The sequence below is a fragment of the Lutjanus erythropterus genome, chromosome 15, assembly GCF_056507025.1.
Source record: "Lutjanus erythropterus isolate fLutEry1 chromosome 15, fLutEry1.hap2, whole genome shotgun sequence".
Taxonomy (NCBI): Eukaryota; Metazoa; Chordata; class Actinopteri; order Lutjaniformes; family Lutjanidae; genus Lutjanus; species Lutjanus erythropterus.
In genome coordinates this window covers 19,131,584-19,151,815 of record NC_139331.1, presented here as the reverse complement: position 1 = coordinate 19,151,815, position 20,232 = coordinate 19,131,584, and positions in this window count along the sequence as shown.

Here is a 20,232-nt window from a genome sequence, read left to right as displayed (position 1 = left end):
ACCCAGTCACACACTGGTGTTACCTTTGTAACAACTTAATGGGTGCATTTATTTATCCGGTAACCTCACTTTACAAGCTCATGTACAAACAAAGCCTTAACAGCAACTTGGTCTGTCTGTGAAACACACTTTGTACTGATGTTTTGCCATTTTTGGACAAGCTTTCTTACACTTGCCTGTTTTTCTTCAGCCATACCAGCATTCTGAAACACACACACACACACACACACACACACACACACACACACACACACACACACACACACACACACACACACACACACATACACACACTCTCACAGTACTGTAGCAGCTTGTTTCCTGTTTCATCTTTCACCCAGTATCAGGGTCAGATTGGGTCTTAACACCCATTCAGCATTGCCAAGGTGCCAATGTACTGTTCTGACGCATCGACTCACTGCTCTGTTACCTCTCTGTAACTTTCTGTTTTTTTCACACTTGCTGCAGGCACTGTGTGCTCTGCATCTTATGTCGTAAACAGACTTGGGCCAATTAGTACTTACAAATACCTCTAATTCTTATATCTAATTCATTATATCATGTAGTGAAAAGCACGCCAATTGAGATGTCTGTTACATGAAAGTATATGCCATCATTCATTATTAAAATTATATGGAATACATTGTCTGAAATGGTACTTTTATATCTATAATCTCAATAGTGACATTAATCTACATGCTGATATGAGCTAAAATTAAGCATATAAAGTATTTGTAAATACTAGTTGGTCCAAGTGTAAGATGTACTGATGTAAAACAGTGTTGTTTTTTTTTACCACTCTGCTTCAAATATGTATAGTTAAGGTTGTCAAATTTAGAGATTCATGTCTGGCACGGTCGATGCTGTGTGTACACGGTGCTAACAGAGGCCCCGGCCCTATGTCTTCCCCAAGCTGTAGAGGAATAACCTCAGCTTTATGATCATAAAAACCCTGCCAACATACAGTATATTCTGCATACAGTATAGTCTGTGAGATTATCACAGATCGAGTTCATAAAACTGTAACAAAAATATATATATAATGATGAATTCTTAAACATATTTTTAAACTGTGATATAAGCCTCTTCTGTGAGGTGCAGTGCAATAAAGTGGACACATTCGTATCTATAGCTGTGGTAATTAATGAGCAAATTATTCATGTGTTCACTGTAGCACTCCATTGGCTTTGCTGAAACCCCCACTATATGTAAGCCACACTGCTGTGTGAAGAAGTGTACACAGTTTATTCTTTGTAAGTCACACATTGCTGCTGTAATGTAGACTAGTCGAGACAGAAGGCCTCAGGCTGCCTCTCAATACCTCTCCGAATCAGCACTGAAACAGGGTCACTGAGCCATACTGGTTTCACTGTTAAGTACAAATATGCACTGTACGTGTTTAATAAAAGTTTTTATACCGGAATGATTATTATACCAGACTCAATATAATTATCATCTTATTAGAAAGAAGTTAGTCTCATAAAATTGGTAAAATTATTGTGATGGTCAAAGGAGAGAGTATTTTATATACAGTATTAGGGCTGCACAGTTAATCAAAATATTACTGAAATTATATGACCAAGTGCAATATCCAAATCACAGAAGCTGCAATGTTTTTAGGAACGGAAAGGAAACGTGACAAAATAGCGTGAAGTACTGTGGTGCTGCAGAGAAGCCTTGACCAGCAAATCTTTTTCTCTTGGAACTCTGCAGACCCCAACAAATGTCACATCATCAAAATGTTAAGTTTTTATCAGAGAAAATGAAAATTGTGACGCAAAAAAGAGCTTATCACTGATAATATCTGTCAAAATTATCACAGTCTGATTTTTTTTTTTCACCGTACTTGCAGTAGTTTCTTCCAAAAGATCGGACACAGAGAATGGACAAACAGAAATCCTAACTGGCCTGTAAACTATGAAAACTTTTAGCCATTTGCGCAGAGGTGAGATTACGTTTCCCCTCTCTTACCCCCTTAAATGATCATGCATGTTCAGAAATAACCACTGTGGTTAATTCAACTAACCCTGTGGTGCAGCTCCACCCCAGATAGTTCAGGTGTTGTCCAGTACCATAATTACAGTCAGTCACCTGCAGTTTAAATGCAGCGTTAAAGCGAGTCACACTGAGGCCAATGCGAAAAACTGAACATGCCACTGTGGAGAAAATAAATCTCACCACGAGGTCTGTTTAGTTGTGGTTCTGGAGCTTTTCAATCACATGACTTGATCTTCATGATCACAGTTTCTGTGGCGTTGAAGATGTTCACATGTCCATTTTCTCTGAATATGTTAAAGCTACTACAAGGAACTTTCATATCATGTTGATTTTGGAGCCCCCTGTGGACAAAAGCTGCCAAAACCACAAAATATACGGTTAAAAATTAAATGATCTAAATAAAAATCTTCTTCTTTCTTTGAACTGGCTAATGTACTACTCACTAAATCTTTGTTTAGGAAAATGTAAACAGGCTCATTTCATCTGATTGCAAGGAGACCTGACCACTTGACCTGGCGGCAGGCATAAAAAAAAAAAAAAACTATATATAGAAATAGCCTCTGATGGTCTCGTTTGCTTAAGTAGGTCATAAAGAGGCATCAGTATTTAACTAAGACTGTTTCATAACCAGTTAAAACTCCTTGTAGTAGTTTTTTTTATCCATGTTGACTGAAAAGCTGAAGTCCAAAGTGAGTTGAGAAATTTGTCTCCATAAAGAAAGTTTGGTAGATGTTTTTGGAGCTTTCAGTCGACAGATGGAGTCACTGAAGCAGATAGCTGCAGTGCATGTTACAGTGGTTCCTTTGAGCTAATCTGCTACATAATAATCAAATGAAGCCAATTAAATCCAAAATTAATGAAACTAGTAACCCCAACTAACAGTGCACCTGAGATAACAGGGATGTTTGCACTATGGTTTATCAAGTGATCCAAACAAGACTTACACTGAACATGAATCTCTGTATTTTGGATCATCTGATTTCTCGACTGTGTATTTCTGTTCTGACAACCAACCTCTGAGCACTGTGAACAATGAAATAAATGTTTTTCAATTAACATCCCACATGCAGCAGATAGTCCGTGTGTGTGTGTGTGTGTGTGTGTGTGTTAACTGAAGTTGAGTGTTTGACCACTAGAGGGCAACAGAAGCATTTCGGTGGTAGAAAAACTACAGGGGACATTAAATCACTCCTCACAGGGGGAACATTATGGGTGCCTCTCCCCTCTGTGCTTTGTTTACAGTATAAATACAATAGTCAACCAGTGAATCTACATGATGATTTCTGTGATGGAAGCATAGCTGGGGGCTATGAGCTCATATGTAAACAAAAAACCTAAAGGGAGAAGAAAGACAGGTTGAAGGCAAACAGCGTAAAGTCGCGCTTATTTGTAGTTTGCAGGAGAAACAACTGAGAACATGAGACTGAATGACTCACACTGTTGAATCATAAAACTATACTGAGGTATTAAAAGGAGGTTGTTAACAGTTTCTCATGTATTTAAAACAGGGATATTAAACTCATTTTAGTTCACATGCTGTATACAGTTTTGATCTCAAGTGACCCGGAACAATAAAACCGTTATGGAATAACGGTGGAGTAACAATACCTCAAAAATTCCCCTTTTTAGTATAAAGAAGTAAAATATTATGAAAATATTAACAAGGTACAAGGGACATGATAAACAGCCCGAGATATCTTAAGAAATATAAGTACAATGTCAACAATATAAATCAGGAATAGCAGCACACTTTAATGGAAAATTGTAATGTAATGAATTCTCTGCAATTTTTACCTAGATTGAACCCTTTGGTGGCCCAGTTTTGGCTCGCAGGCCGTATGTTTGACACCCCTGATTTAAAAGCTGATATCCACAGAACACAAAAGACACATGAAGCAGAATTTGGTCAAGATAAAAAGAGAACCAAAAGGCTGGGAAATGTAAATTCTATAGAAAATCATACAGGAATTTAAGGAGATCAACTAATCTTTTCAAATTAACATAAATATACACATTTTAATTATTGCAGTTAGTTAAACTTAAAATGTGTTTGTCTCCTTCAGAACACTTCATAACATGATTACTTCTTACTTGAAGTGTTTTGACTTGAAATGATGAGTTGAATGATTGATTCTGTACAGAGTTCAATCAACTCATTGAATTAAAGCTATAAGGAAGTTTTATATTGTGCTGACTTTAGAGGCCCCTGTGGACAAAAGCAGTAGTTTCCACCGCAATAACCACAATATATAATGTAAAATTATCTGAATAAAAATCTCCTCCTCCTTCCCCTCCTTCTTTCTTTAAACTGGCTAATGCATTACTTTAACTTTGTCTGGAAAAAACACAGAATTATTTCATCTGATTTCAAGGACAGTCAAGCCCAGTGGCAGACAAACAGTTGATCGTCTCGCTCATGGAATCACTTGCTTATGTAGATCTTAAGACATCAATAATAAATAAAGACAGTTTCAAAACCAGTTAAAAACTCGTTGTTGCTCTGTTCTTCTAAAGAATCATGATCAGCACTTTACAGCATGCATTGTTTGAGAGTTGAAACTCTCCTGAGACCCTTATTTTTTATAGTTTGAAGAAAAGATATACGATGAAAACTTTCTGTACTTTAAGGCAAGTCATGCTCGCTTGTTTTCTCAAAAATGAAAACACTGTTCACCATGATGAAGCCTAGTATTGAGTCCAGTCCCGACCCCCTTACACTTAAAAGTTAGTAAATTCAGAGGGAAGTTTCATATATTGACTTTGTGCCAATCCTGGAACAAAGTGGCTCCAACAGGAGCAGCTGCAGCTGTGAGCTCTTTGTGTGAAATGAAGAACTGACTTTTCAAACTGAGAAACTGTAAAAGGAAATTAATCAGTTTATTATTATTTCATGTGATTTGATATTTGATTTCAATCATGACAAAAGTACCTTAACGTGTCTTTTCAAATTCAAGTGAAAACAAATTTTATTACTTTTACAATGTAAATGGAGAAGAGTTAAAGGGAAATAAATGATAAGAGGATTAATAGGAATTCAGTATTCAAAAGAGAAGAATAAAGATGTGAAACTAGTGTAAATACAGGGTTGAAAAAGAGGGAAAGCACACAGAATGAGAGATAGTGTAGTGTGCAGAGAAGTGGTGCAGACGCAGCCTGTGTTTCCCTCATTTGCATATCTCTGATTTGCAATGCAAAAAGACGCTTTGTAGATTGTGACAGCCACAGCGTCCACTTGTGATTGGTCACTTATTAAATCACATTATGCCCCATACTGCTTGACTTTTCTAAACTTTTTCTTATCAGCCCGTTTAGATTGCTGCATCTCAACTTCTCCCAGCACTCTGGGACTTTCTGGGGACTGCTTTGTGTAGATGAGAGCACACACACACTCAAAACAAAGATAGATAATATGTTTTTGAAGACATGAATCTCTTCATCAGAGCATGATATCTGACATCCATTCATGCTTATAATTCTGTCTTACCGTCTTTCTGTCTCCCACTCAAACACACACACACACACACACACACACACACACACACACACACACACACACACACACACACAATTCACCTCAGTCAGTCAGTACTCATCCAGCGTGTGTCACTGTAAATATTGACACTGCAAACAGAGCCCCCTCTTTTGCTCCTTAAATGTCATCCAGCCACTCCCTGTGTAAAAACATGCACCCCATCGATAACCATCTCCCTCCAAAATGAAAACTTGCTCACAAAAGCACTTTTTGGGGGTGAGAGTAACAAAGATCTTACTTAATGAAGGCTGTACTACACGGAATACTCCTTTAATCAGAGGTGGGAAGTAACTAAGAACAAATACTTTGTTACTGTAGAGTTTTCTCAGGTATCTTTACTTGTCTTTACCTGCATTTGAACACAAATGTCTGCACTTTCCTTATATTACATTCTCACGTACATAGAAATATCTCGGCGTATCCATCGGTGTGTTTTTCACACGCAACAGACATAACAAGAGGTGGTAAAAGCACACACAACTTTTCTCTGCCGTCGAGTCTCACTCTCTGTCTTTTTTTTTCTGTTTTTGTCTTGTTACATCTTTTTTGTCTCGTTACATCTTTGTCTTATCGGTTTTGTTACGTCTTTTACATTATTTTTCTCTTGTTAAGGTTTTTTGTCCTGTTATATCGTTTTCATCATTGTTCTGTTGTTGCATCTTGTTACCTCCATTTTGTCTTATGTCTTTTATATGTCTTTTGTTTATAATGTCTTGTTACATCTTTTAAATCATTTTCATCTTGTTACGTCTGTCCTACACGATTTGCACTGATGAATACACCAAGGAATATATATTTTTTTAATGTGTTACTGTCTCATCTAGGTGGGCAGAATTCTGTCGCGATGTCGGGAAGTTAGAGCGCAATAATGCAAAATAAAAATGATCAATAATTCCACTTCAATGCATTAAAACTAAAGCAACAGCCTGTTTTGAGAATGTGAGGAGTAGAAAGTTCATATATTTGTGTTCAAATGTGGAGAATAAAAGTAAGAGATCAAAAAAATGAAAAGGCCTACTCAAGAGAGGGGAGAATCAACCGTGGATAAAAGGTGAGGTTCAGTTTGCTCTGCACACAAACAGCCAGTAGAAATGACCTCGTACGTTTTTGCTTTTATTCATTTCAGAGCCCGTACTTTTTCACTTTTACTTGAATGAAGACGTTGAACCAGTACCTCTACTTCTTGTGGTTTTAATTACACAAATATTAGTACTTTTCTACTTGAGTAAAGAATGTGTGCACTTTTACCACCTGTGCTTTCAGTGTTTTTTTTTTTTTTAAATAAAGTACATGTGAGCTGAAAATGTCAAGTTAACTGTGGAGGTGACACCTCCCTGGCCTCACTGCTCTGACATGAAAATTTATGGCTGTGTGTGTAGAAAGTGAAAAATGAAACTTTTGGTGTTCAAACGCTGCGTCTGTCTCACTATGTCTGTCTGTCTGGCCACTGTACTCTGCACTGAAAGGGTTAATCTCCTGTTGTTAGTCAGTATTGCTGCTCTATGGACTGTATCCGCTTTCTTTCTTTGCATTTTCTTTCTTTCTTTTTAGCACTGCAATGACTGCTATTTTTCTGAGGCATGTGCCTTGTGTTTTCTGTCTATTCCCTATAGTTCAGCAGAAAGAAGAAGTAGTGCATGAGTCAATTGTGAGAAAGATATCTCTCTTTATCCCACTGTCACTTGCATACACTACATAATGTATATAGACCAGATCAGCGATTCTAGTCTCCATTTCACAAAATGAGGAACTACTGTAGCCCTCCCCGGGCGGTGTTGGTGGGGGAGTGGGGCACCCCTGCCCTTTTTGGCTCTGAGAAAAAAAAAAAAAAAAAAAACTCTTAAAATGCCAGGATACATCTGTGTACCAGTGGGACATCTTTGCTTTAAGGTCATACCAGAGAGGCACTTGAGAACCTCTTTGGTTTGCTTTGTTGTGAATGTAAGAAGACTAAATTTAAATGAAGCCCTAATCTTGTGCACAGTAGAAGCGCCTCCTTTCTCTTTTTTTTTTTCCCTCCAGATCTTTAGAGTCTGTGCACATCTTTATCCCCAAAATACTCTCTTCACAGAGCTGTCATTACAGTAAAGACAATATCCATATATATATATATATAATAAAAAACTCGATCGTAATGGTGTCAATGATGCCAAGCTGTCACCTCACTTAAACCCTGAGGTAAACCGTGCCTGCCACAGTGCATTTCGCTTTATCACTAATGACACGTTTCGTACTCATGATCGCTTTCTGCGTCACAAAGTTGCATTGACTAGATCATGATATTATCTTAAAAGCTTTACTATTTCAAAGTATCATTTTGATCTCTTCACTCATTTAAGTCTGAGACTGCAGTACATGATTTACTAACTTGACGATTCCATATGTGCAGTTTGCAGTAATTTTTTGGCAGGTACTGGGCACCTTAAACTGCAAACTCCTTCAGCTTAACTATTTAATTAACCTTGGAGATTTTAAAGCTTATTTTCTGATGTTTTTATGACAGATGATATCATTAATACCATTTCTTGCTGGATTATTGGTTGTCTGTCTTTATACTGTCTGTGTTCTGGTTGTTTGACTACACATGTCTCTTGTGTTTTCTTTGGGTCTCTCTTGAGAAGGAGATCATGATCTCAGTGAGATACCTGATTAAAGGTCCAGTGTGTGCAGAAATGGAATAAAATATTCCTAGGTATGTTTTCATGAGTGTGTAATCTCCTGTAAAAATGAACCCCAGAATGAGCTGTTTATATGTACAGAGGGCACTGGTCCTCTTCCACAGGGTCTGCCGTGTTTCCCAAGAACAGACAAACCAAACACTGGAGCTTGACAGGGCCGTTCACATTTTGCCCAAAATTCGCAACCACCATAGGTTCTAATGCCCGCTTGAGAGTGAGACTGGGTGTTTGCAGTCCGCAAGCTCATCACTAGATGCAACGAAATCCTATGCACTGGTCCTTTAATAAAGTTAGTTAATACATTGAGCACTGAGGTGAAATCACAGATGTATTAAATATATATGTAGTAAGCAATATGTAACAATTGCATGGTGAAAAATGAGTACTGCAGACCAAATAGCGAGTTGAAGCAATAGACTGTATATTACATAGCTTGAAATCCTTGGTTGAAGTGAGAAAAGTGAGTAAAAGAATATACAATTAAAATAAATTGGTGATAAAAGCCATGTGTTCAGATCTATACACCGATGTCACAACTAAAATTAATTGTAAACTAGATTCTCGCAGGTTCACGCACCTCTACATCCCTGCATTTGAGTGTCTCTGAACAGCAGGTGGTTTCCAAGCAGCACTCAGTGTTGTGGAATGACTAAAGCGTGCACTTAGGGGAAATAAAGGGTTAATTTGCGATGCAGCTTTGAGATCTGACACCCACACGTCCAAACACACTGAGCAAACAAATATGTACATGATCAATATCCAGGAGCAAAACCTGTTTGCACCACCGACTGTGTATGTGTGTAAAGATCTCTTATCTTACTTTCTTCACCCCTATCCCTCTGCGGTAACTAAATGATACACAGCCCCCAGGGACTGCAGAAACACACCTGTCACATTTCACCTGCTCCATATCTGTGTGCGTGTGCACGTGTGGGTGGGTGTATGTGTGTCTGAACGATGGACAGTGAATAGGTCTACTATACATCTGAGCACAGTCTTTTGTGCGTGTGTATATGCATACAGATTTATTGGCTGCTTTCGGCTATTTGCATACTGCAAATATGTGTAAGAGCGTGTAGGCAGATGAGAGGCTTTTAGCATATGAAAAGTACATCATGCATATTAGGTTTTTCAGTGTTTTCTGACCCTTTGATACAAGTCTCAGCAACAGTTTATCATGCAGGTGGCTGCAGTCTCATTGCACCAAATTCCTAGTAGCTGTAGACGTTCACACTCAGTATCACCAGTATATATATATATAAGTGGGTTGTGTATGTTTTCCTGACTTTTCCTGATGTTTATGTAATTTGAACCTATATTCTGCTAATGACGTCTGACCTCATTTTAGTACTCTTTGTAGGGTCGAGCAGAGAGAAAAACAAAAACGTTGATTTAGCATGAGAACTTTGCATGTACTTAAGACGTAAATAGTTAAAGGAGCAGGGGAGCCCAGGCTATGTTGTTGTTAACACTGGGTTAGTTGTAATTCTGTAGGCTGGACTGATCAGAAAAGTGCTGCGGTGACGTGATCAATACTGAAGCCAACGATATGATACGATGCACTTTACTGTTGCCACTGGGAAGTTTGTCTTGAACTCAGATAGAAATTTAGCTGCCTTTAAGCATGAGTCTAGGTTGCAAGAATGGCAGCGCCACTGGAAGGAAGATAAGATTGAATTTCAGACTTTCAGCCCCTGGATCCTACAAGTCCCATGATGCAACTGAATTGTGAATTTCAATATTACAATGATATCTGAAATCAAGTGAAACTCGTGAATTCGTAACTATGACTCAGAAGTCACAAATAGAGCATCTAAACTCGGAGCTTAGTTTACAACGTGGTGAACACAACATGAGGCGTAATGGTGGAGTCAAGGGAGCTCACCTCATTAAAGACCATAAATACATCTGAACACGCCAACTATCAAGTTATTTATGGTTGTGTCTAAAAGGGAACCTCAGACCTGTGACAGATCTTGCAAGAGTGATTATTTTACCCTGAACCATGATCTTTTCTTAACCCAAACCAAGTGTTTTCAGTCCCTAACCCTACCCAGATTATTGTCACATTATTGTCACATTATACCACATGATTAGTGTGTACAAGCGGCACAGTAAGGAAACAACTTATGAGTTAAGTAAATCAAGGGTTCCCTTACAGACACCACCACTACTTTTTTCAAATGTTACTCCGTCCAGAGCCACAGAAGAGGTTAACTGTATTCACTCCACTAACTTGCTGTAATATCCCTTTGTTGTAAGAGGCCATCAGTGAGTATTTATTATAAAACTGGTTGCGAGCTATGTGTGTGACTATGTTTGAGTGAAGCTCTTTTCATCTAATCTTTTATTATTCCCTCACAGTTTTTTTGTTGACTTCAAATTCAAGATATTTTATAGAATAAGCTAAAATATTTCAGAGAGTTTTATTTTTTCTCCTCTTGTTAATACCTCGGTGTCGCTGGTGGCTCTCAAAATCATTCTAACAGGTGCCTCATTCACTGTATACATGAGGACATGTCTCTGCTGGTTTGTGCAGTTCCTTGTCAGGCCTGCTGAGGGGATACAAGCAACTTCCTATAAGTCACGTCTCTCCACTTGTTATTACAAGTTCAGTCCAACCTGTTCGGCCTGCTCCTCCAGCTCTGCATCATTAGTCAAATCATATTGTTATCAAAGTCACAATTATATGAGCGCACTAATGTTGTTGTTGCTGTAAACAAGGCGTTTAGTGTTGGACTAATCTATGTGTGACAGCGGTGTTTATTATGTCTAGATTTAGGGGATTTGTGTGTGTGATCTGTTTGTGGTTTGCATGGTCAAATCTTATGGTAGGGTTGTGTCAAAATCTAGAAAATCCCCTTCCGGAAAACTTCAGATTGACACCTCCTTTTTAAAAATTTTACATTAAAGAATCTCATTTCTTGCTTTTGCGTGTCCATGTTTGATTCATAGATAGTAATATGACAACAAATGGAAAAACAAAGTGTAATATTTCGTAGTCTGAGTCATTTTCTCCTGTGTACTAAATGGCATTGTCTTTGAACTACAGGTACACAGGCTGCAGGGTATTAAACATGAGACTGATAAGGAGTCTGTGGAAAATCCTACAGAATCCTTAATTACCCAAAATAGAGTAAAATTAGTTTCAATAGTATTCTAACTTGAGGACCTTATAGGCCAGAGGGCAGACTCACACATTTGCATAGTCAAAATGTCACCTACTTGTTTTAAAGAGGCTCGATTCACAACACGGCAGTGAGTTAATTGTTATTATATGTTCCCGTATAACTGTTACAACTCTCGGTTTAGCTGATTTTAAAAGGGCAACTATGAAAAGTGGCTTTATTCCTTTAGTTTAAGGGTATACATTGTTTAAATATTCACAATTTTTTGGATATCTACAGTAATTCATATATACCAGAGGTAGCATGTGTGTAGTTATCTTATATCCACACTGTATATATCCATGTTTGTGTGAAGGAGGAAAATAAAGATTTATGGATAAGAAATTGGTGGTTTTACTAAATTGTGCGGCTCTTGAGTCCCTCTCAGTCCCTAAGGAAAGACTGAAGACCCAGTTTTTCCTTTATGCCTTTGCACTTGATTGACTGCACACAATTTCCATAAAAAATCCAATGCATCTTATGCACTCTATGCAAATTGCTGCCTGTAGGCACCTACATCCTATCAGACTTGAACTTTGCTCCATAGCACTTACTGGTGTTGTTCTCTCCTGACTGGATCCCTGCTTGCGTTGTATCAGCCCTCAGATGTACGTCGCTTTGGATAAAAGCATCCGCTAAATGAAATTGTAAACTGCAAATTTATTGACTCAATAACCTGATATTCATTTACTGAATTAATTAAAAGTTTGCTAAAAAGAAATGAATATAGTTAGCCAAAAACAGCTGAACTATTTTGCAGAAAGTAATGCAATTATGTTTAAAAAAAAAGATAAAAGATAAAAGATAAAAGCAATCTGTGAACAGCTGTAATAGTTAGGGAGAAGTAATGGATAAACAACTGAAATAGCTAAAAGTAATGGATAAATGCAGTCCTAATGCAATCCAATCTGGCATGCCCCACTTCTGAAAAAAAGAGTCCAGGCATCCCCCTCCCTTATACAGTTATTACACAATATTCCTTACATAAATCATATTCATCTCCCACAGTCTGAGAACCACTGGATAGATGGTTGAAATGTGGTGGTAGGAGTTTGAATGCAAACTTGACCAGAACGACCAAATCAACTGCATTAAAAATACTGTAAAAAAAATATCTTCTAGTGTTTAACAACCTCCACTTTAAAACACATTAAGAACATAACAAATTCCTCTGGCAGGGCTGTGGAGACACATTAAAGTAATGGAACCCCTGAAGGGCAGCAAGGTCTTTACCCCCAGCATCATTTGGCAAAGAACAAAGACAGCATTTCCATCTCTATCAGCAATGTACCTACGAGCAAAACAATTAATGGTGGCACCACTTTATCTTCAGGAATCTGCCCCAGGACTAATTTGGTTGAGGTTCAGGGTGCAAATTTATCTTTTGGTGAGTGAATGTTCAAATTTTTCCAGCCCTAAATAGATTGTTTTCTTGGCCGGTGAGCCAAGCAAATCTTTAACAGCAACTTGGAAATTTTACCAACATTTGGCTGGTGGCTGGTGATAATTTTGCACCCTGGTGAGGTTTGTTTCAAAGTTCTGCATGCATGTGTGCAGGTGCAAATCCGTTTAGCCAATCTCAGAAGTCAGCATGATGAAGCAATTATGAATCGTGTCCAGCCGTTTCAAACTTTACAAGATATCCTCTAATCCCACCTGACCTTTTTCTTGGAAGTGAAATGGGAGTCTCCACAGAAAAGGGGAATTCTGGGGGAGTTTGCTCTCCAAAGCTACACTCCTACTTTTCCATTCATCTCATTTGACTGGCAAATGTTTATGCAAATCTGCTGTGCCAGTGAGTTGGATACAGGGAGAGGTGGGTGACTGAGTGTACAAAGTGGGGTGGGTCAGTTTAGATGTGTGTGTGTGTGTGTGTGTGTGTGTGTGTGTGTGTGTGTGTGTGTGTGTGTGTGTGTGTGTGTGAGTGTGAGCCTGAAGAAAAAGGATTCTTACTTGCATGCTCCATCTTGCCCCCTCAGATCCTTCATTGTCCCTGAGCTAACAAGAGTTTTTTTGTAATGAAAATGTACCCAGGCGATACATAATATTATGCGTAAGATTGGATAAGAGATGTGGATAATGTGGGCCTGTGTGTGAGAGTGTGTGTGTGTGTGAGTGTGTGCTCATTGAGTTGTCCATGTTGCATCACAAAAGAATGAGTGACACATGTACCTTCCTCTTTCTAGTTGCAAAACAACCCTCTTCTCGTTCTCTCTCCTTCTGTGTGTGTGTGTGTGTGTGTGCGCGCGCGTCTTTCTTCATTCATATGCAGCTTCTAGTAGTAAGAAGTGCTCGTAGTGAAAACTGTGAGGAAGTTGTCACAGAGAGGGGAAGTGTGTAGTAAAAATATGTCAAGATATGTCAAGTATTGTTCACCTCATTGAGAGAGAATTTCCTCTTTTTCATCCGTGCATGTACCATAGGGTGTGTGTGTGTGTATTGTTCCTGCATTTGTGTGTGTGTACGTGTGTGTGTGTGTGTGTGTGTGTGTGTGTGTGTGTGTGTGTGTGTGTGTGTGCATATTGCAAAAAGAGGGATACACCCAATGCTCCACTACTGATGTGATATACATATAAAACGACTGGATATTGCATTTCTTGTTGTTCCTCCTACATCAAACTTCCCCCAATTAAGTTCTCCATGGGATAATTATACCATAAAATACAGACAGTTTCCTTTTTTTTGACCAAACTGCCTTTCACTAAAACTTAAATTTAGGCTGGGTTGCACCAACAGGAATTTTATTTTCAACCTTAATTAAATTTAACTTTAAATTAAAGTGCGCCAGAATTTTAAAATTGCTTAAAATGAAGAAAGCATAACCTTATACTTCTCTTTAAACCTCAGTTCAGTTTTTAATCTAAACATAGTTTAAATATAATTCCGTTGCACCAAAACTTTAATCTCCAATTTAAAATTTTATCCAGTAGTAACTTTAAACTTACACTTGAAGAACTCTATCAACTCCAGTTGCCTATGACTACCTTTGCTACGGATACCATGACCTGGAGGACTGAGAAACTTCACAGACATATACTTGAAGAAGCTTAACTTTTAAAATAGCTACCTTTTGAGATGGATTGAGTAAAGGAATCAAACTCCTTGAGGAAAGTTAAGAGACACCCTCAACCCAACTTTGATGCATCTCTCCTTTCTTCCACTTCAACAGGTTGGAGAACTTCTCTGCTGAGCCATCATGACATCATGTTTTGTTTTTAACTTTTTTTTTATCTAGCGAACAATGTAACTTATTCTTTTTTTTTTTTTTAACTTCTCAGCTAGCTGGCAAACAATATTTTTTTTTTAGCCTTTTAGTCAGCTAGCTAACTAAAAGCTTTTTTTATTTTTTACTTTTTAGCTAGCTAGCAAATATTTACTTTTTTTCTTTACTTTTTAGCTAACAATGTAACGTTTTGTTACTTCTAGCTAGTTAGCAAGCATTTTAAAATTTAGTTTTATTTAATTAAATCTGGATTTACTAAACAGAGATTAGTTTTAAATTTAGCAACAAAGCTCAGTTTAATTTTGAATGAGGATTTACTCATTTTAAACCTAATTTTGCTAAACTGTGATCAAAATTTATCTTGGATTAAACTAATGTTTGTTGGTGCAACCCAGTCTTAGTTTTACTTTTTACTTCCCCCAAACACACAAACTTTTAATCTGACCTTTGCTGACCTTCCCCAGGAATGAGGAGGAAAAAAAAGTGCTACAAATTGTATCAAAGCAAGTATGCAGATTGGTGTATGAGAAAATTTGCTAAATGTGTCACATTAAAGTGGAAACAGTAGACACCCCCTATACGTGAGTTAGATGTGTAATTGTGGTTATGTCACCACTGTGTCACTTGCATCACCGTGTGTTTGTCTTCAAATGCGCATGTATGCACTTGTGTGTTTGTCTGAGTGACCCAGGAAACTTTGCTGTGTTTCTCTCATACACTTCCCTCAGCTGATATCACTCACTTCCTGCTGTCTTCTCGCGGCGTCCACTCTCTCTGCATCCGCTCATACAGACTCACGTCCAGGGAATAATTTGGTTTCCTGGTGTTCTTATGTCCCCATGACGAAGTACAAGGGCATCAACTGTTGTGTCATCTCAGTGTAAGTCTGTATCTGTTCACTTCATTCAGTCTAGGCCTTCTTGTCCTCTGCCTCTCTCTTTGACTCCCTTTCCTGTTTTGTATCCAGGTCCAGGAGTTTTGACACATGGCCTCTGTCTGTCTCTGTGTTCTCCTCTCTGATTGGCTGTCTGTCCTCACGCTATTGATGACACATTTTGTCACAAAACCAAAACTAAAAGCATCGCTGTTTCTTGTTTTATTGACATGATTCTGAAAGGCTGATAGGGATGTGAGACTGCTCTGCTTCTCAAATATATTAATACACTGTACATTGACATTTGCAGTGAAAGCATCTCATGCTCTTGTGTTTAGTTTTAAAATGTGCTAAATTCAACAAAGACACACTCTTTGAGAGACATGCTTGGGCGCAGATCGTGGGGGTGGTGGAGGTGAAGGGGGTACATCTGCATTTTCTATATATATAATATTGTCATATTTACATATATATTACATACTAATATACTGTACTGTAATTCTCCTTCAAGAATTCACATGAAACTGAGCTAACCTACCTTCTAATACTGAACATTGTGAACAGCATAAAGTAACAGGAGCTGTTTTCTACCTTTCTCAGCTTGTAGCAAAAGGTCATGTAATAAGCACAAACTGCAATCAAAATAGAAGGATCGGTTCTGCTTCTCTGTGAGGTTTGACCTCTTACAGCTTAGCCGAGGAGGATGCCATTAACGTTTACATCCCCTGCTGTCGCAAACATCGGCCTTTCATCCATGAGTAGATGCACACTTCCTTTTGCATGGCGATACAGCTCAGGGGTGTAGTTTGGTAAAAAGAATATACAGTTTCTGCATGAAACTGTGTGTGAATATCTTGAGTAACTGGGTCAAGATTTCTTGAATATATTTTTTTTTCTTTTCTTTTCTTTTCTTTTCTTTTCTTTTCTTTTCTTTTCTTTTCTTTTCTTTTCTTTTCTTTTCTTCTCTTTTCTTCCCCCTAACATTTAATGATTCACATTGTGGAGACTTGCATTTTGTTCCCAAAAAGAAGTTAGAGTTAAGGTTGGGTAGGTATAGGGAGTGACAGTGTAAATGATTAGATTTATGTCTCCACAACATATGCATGCACAGTATGCATGCCCTCCTCTACACACACACACAAACACAGAGGTGTGTATTTTCCACACACAAGGGCTCTTGCTTGTTTTCAAGCTAATCATGTTTTTTCTCTTTCTGGGAAATGAGGAGAGAAGAAGAGGAATGAGGAAGTTCACAGGAGAGACAATATCTCCTTTTATTTGCATATTTTTTGCAAATATCAAGATTTGCCCAAGTCATGTTTTACATATTTAGAACCTCTCAGACTCAGAAAAGTGTTTTAATAAGGGATACATTTTTTTTTCTTTTTTCTTTTTTTAAAAAACAACAATGCAGAAATCAGGCCAGGAATTCATGGAGGATCCAAACCAAAGGGTTCATCCTCAGGGCAGCCTAGTGAATTTCAATTGCTGATATAAAAGAAAAGGTCATTTGGTCACCATAAGATTAAGGTGTCCAACAATTTCTGTAACTTCCCGGAACTGACCATCTGACTTCATTAAGTGTGGAGAGAGGACGCAGGGCTTTAAGTTTTCTCCCAAGCTCCCTTTTTCCATTCATTAAACAAGTGTTGTCTTCACTTTGTGTGTGAACAACTGAGAGCAACATCATGAATGTGTCTGAGTAGAGACATAAGTGTGCTGTTACCCCCTTGTTTAACAATCGTCTCGCCTTTATGACAGCAGGCCTATCAACCCACCTTTGAATGTGGCTCAAAGGCCACTTTTTTTTTTTTCTTATTTTACATACAGACGTGTTTGAATGACGTGTGGTGTGAACTAGTACACTTCAAGCATACTCTGGCCTTTTAATATGTACTCTAAGTTTAATGAAAATTTAGAGATCAGTCTCTTGAGATACTTTATCAAGTGTTCATCAAGAGCAAACTTTGACCTGGTGGTCAAGACATGGTCGAGCTGTCATCAAAACCCTTATTATTAACCACCTGGACAACTTTAATACCCATTTCTGAATTAATGGCAATCTGAACTTGAGACTTGAGAAATCTTCCTCTGGACCTAAGTGTTGGAAGAACTAAGAGACGAGATGAATGCCGATGAAAATCTTGAATTTATGGTATAAAACTGCTGTAATACTCTGATAGGTACAATTTCAGCCAACCAAATATTAGATAATGTTGCTAATGAACATGACTGCATGTTACCTCTCCAGATCCATGGCTCTGAACTGTCATTGGAAGACCTCTAGTTTTAGGCAACTTTAACTCTGCTGTGGAGATTGCAGGAAGATGTCATACTAATTTTTTTCCTCTGTTGTGGCAGTGAACACAACACTTGGTCTTTCAGTAACTATTATGCTGCAGCCTGAGCTTATCTAAACACTTTATGGCTGACTAATGTGACGAGTCTATTACGCTGCCTTCATTCACAACTTTCCTTTACTCCGTCTCTCTCTTCCTGTTCCCTCTAATCAGCTGTTTGTGGGCGTTCACCTTCGTCTTTACTATCCAATCAGATTTTGCCACGGTTGCAGTAGCCAGTCAATTTGCTGCTGCCAAACTTTAAATTGCCTCTGTCTTTGCTCCATCAGTTGTCATTCAGTCAGTCGCACGACCCTTCTCCACCCCACTGGACCCATGTAGCCAGAAGATGTTCACCTCGATCCTCCCTGACGCCCTCTCCTCTAGATTTCAGGTCCAGGCAGCAGGAGTCCGGAGCCACTTCACCTCACCAGTCTCTGCTTTGCACCTCTTCACCACCACCACCAGTGTCTAGACCCCAGGGGGGTTCTCTTCACTACAGCTTCATCACCCCCATTTATATATGTGCATATTGTCTCACCTGAATGGGGTCTAACCGCCAAAGACTTTTCATGTTTCATATCTCATGCACGTGCCAATAAACCATTTTCTTTTACTCTTAGTCTCTCCTGATTAAACTACCCTTAATAGCTTGAAGCACTTTTCTGTGGATGTGTGATACTTCCGTCACACACTGCTAGACACTCACTGACAGTTCCCATAAACCTGCTACATAGCGTCACGTACACAGATTACCCACATCTTCCTTAACGCCAGTAGTACATAAGAGCAACAAAACACACACGAATTAAAATAATTAAAAGGTACTAAGTGAAGCAATGCACATGTTTTAATAGCTTTGTTTTGCCAATGTGTGAGTGGACTGTAACATAATTTTAAGACATTAAGGACATGTGACGTTCATGCATGCTGCAGAGCACCTTGCCTTACTTGAGATTGTGGGCAACACTAGCTAACGTTAACCTAGAAATGGAGTCTGATAGCGTCAAGATACGACCAGAATCCACCACAAAATAAGCTTAATTTTACTTACCTTATCTATCAACAATATCAGTGTAGTGTATGGCATGTCACTGGTTGGGCTGCTCGCTCGTACTTTTGGAGCGTGAACAACAGCATGCTGACTACAGTTCACTTATCAGCCACTGGTGTCATTAATAACAAGGATTTTCTATAAATTCCACATAATACCTTTGATATATTATCAGTGTTTGCTCGCATCATTTTTTTTCTCTTACTGGGGTGTAAATCAGTGCATTAAGTTCAGCTGTTTCTCTGCATGTGTTGAAAATACGGGGACAAGGAATTATTCTGCACGTCGCATTTCCTGACTTTTAAAATCTATTTTAAAAAGTCTATCGAAAGCATTCTTTGAAAACCATTGTAACATGAACTTCCACATCAGAAACTTAATGCACATACAGCTGGAAAACATTTCCTACTTTACGTTTTCACTGTTGTTTTCCCTCCTTCCACTTACTGAAAATCATGTGACTTCAGGAGAAGTCCTCCATCACTTAACTTGACTGGTGAGTCTGATAAGGTAGGTCTGGCAGCAGATGTGCTCCGGAGACACGGTGGATCTTTTTAGTATTATTATTATTAACGCTACTTTAATTATGACTTTTTTTTTTTTTATCAACAGTTTAATTGAGTTAAAGAAATTCATTATTCTTGTAAATTCTTCAGTTTTATTTCTTTGTTTTTGTTAGAATTAAGTATTCATTAAGAAAAGGTGATCCAGAGTGAAATTCTGCTTTATGAAAGTAAATAAATGTAGAAGATAAGACAAAAGGTTTCATCACTAGACGGAAGGATAATTTTAAAAAGAAAGAAAGTCAGAGTGAAATAGAGCACAGGTGCTGATGTGTACAACCAAAACTCCAGGATCCGGCTGAGCGAGAACAGGCGAGAGTTTCCTAACCCCAGTGCGAGTCCTGACATGATGCCGATCGTGACACCGGGGCCGGGATGGGATCGCGGAGCAGGGAGTGAGACTAGACCCAGAAAAACGGGATTCCACTCTCACTCCCTGCTCACAGAGCAACATACCTCTCCAAGAGTTTCCCACGAGAAAAACCTCCGGCGTTTTTCGGTCTAGGTAGAAGCAAAAAAAAAAAAAAAAAAAAAATCAGCAAAGACAGGAGAGACAGGGTGATAGATATATAGATAGATACTATTTGGAACAGCATGGGAAAACTGGGGGCATGTTTGGGTGTGTTACAGGTGGGTGGGGGTGAGGGTCTGTGAGCCGACAGACACCGTGAGGGATTAAATGTGAGCTTCATGAGAAAAACCACTAGATAGGCATCAGCTGGTCATCTCTGGACCACAAGGTTTTCATAACTGTCATGTTCAGCTTCGGAACAAGTATTTAATGCCCAGCAGAAGCTAAGACAA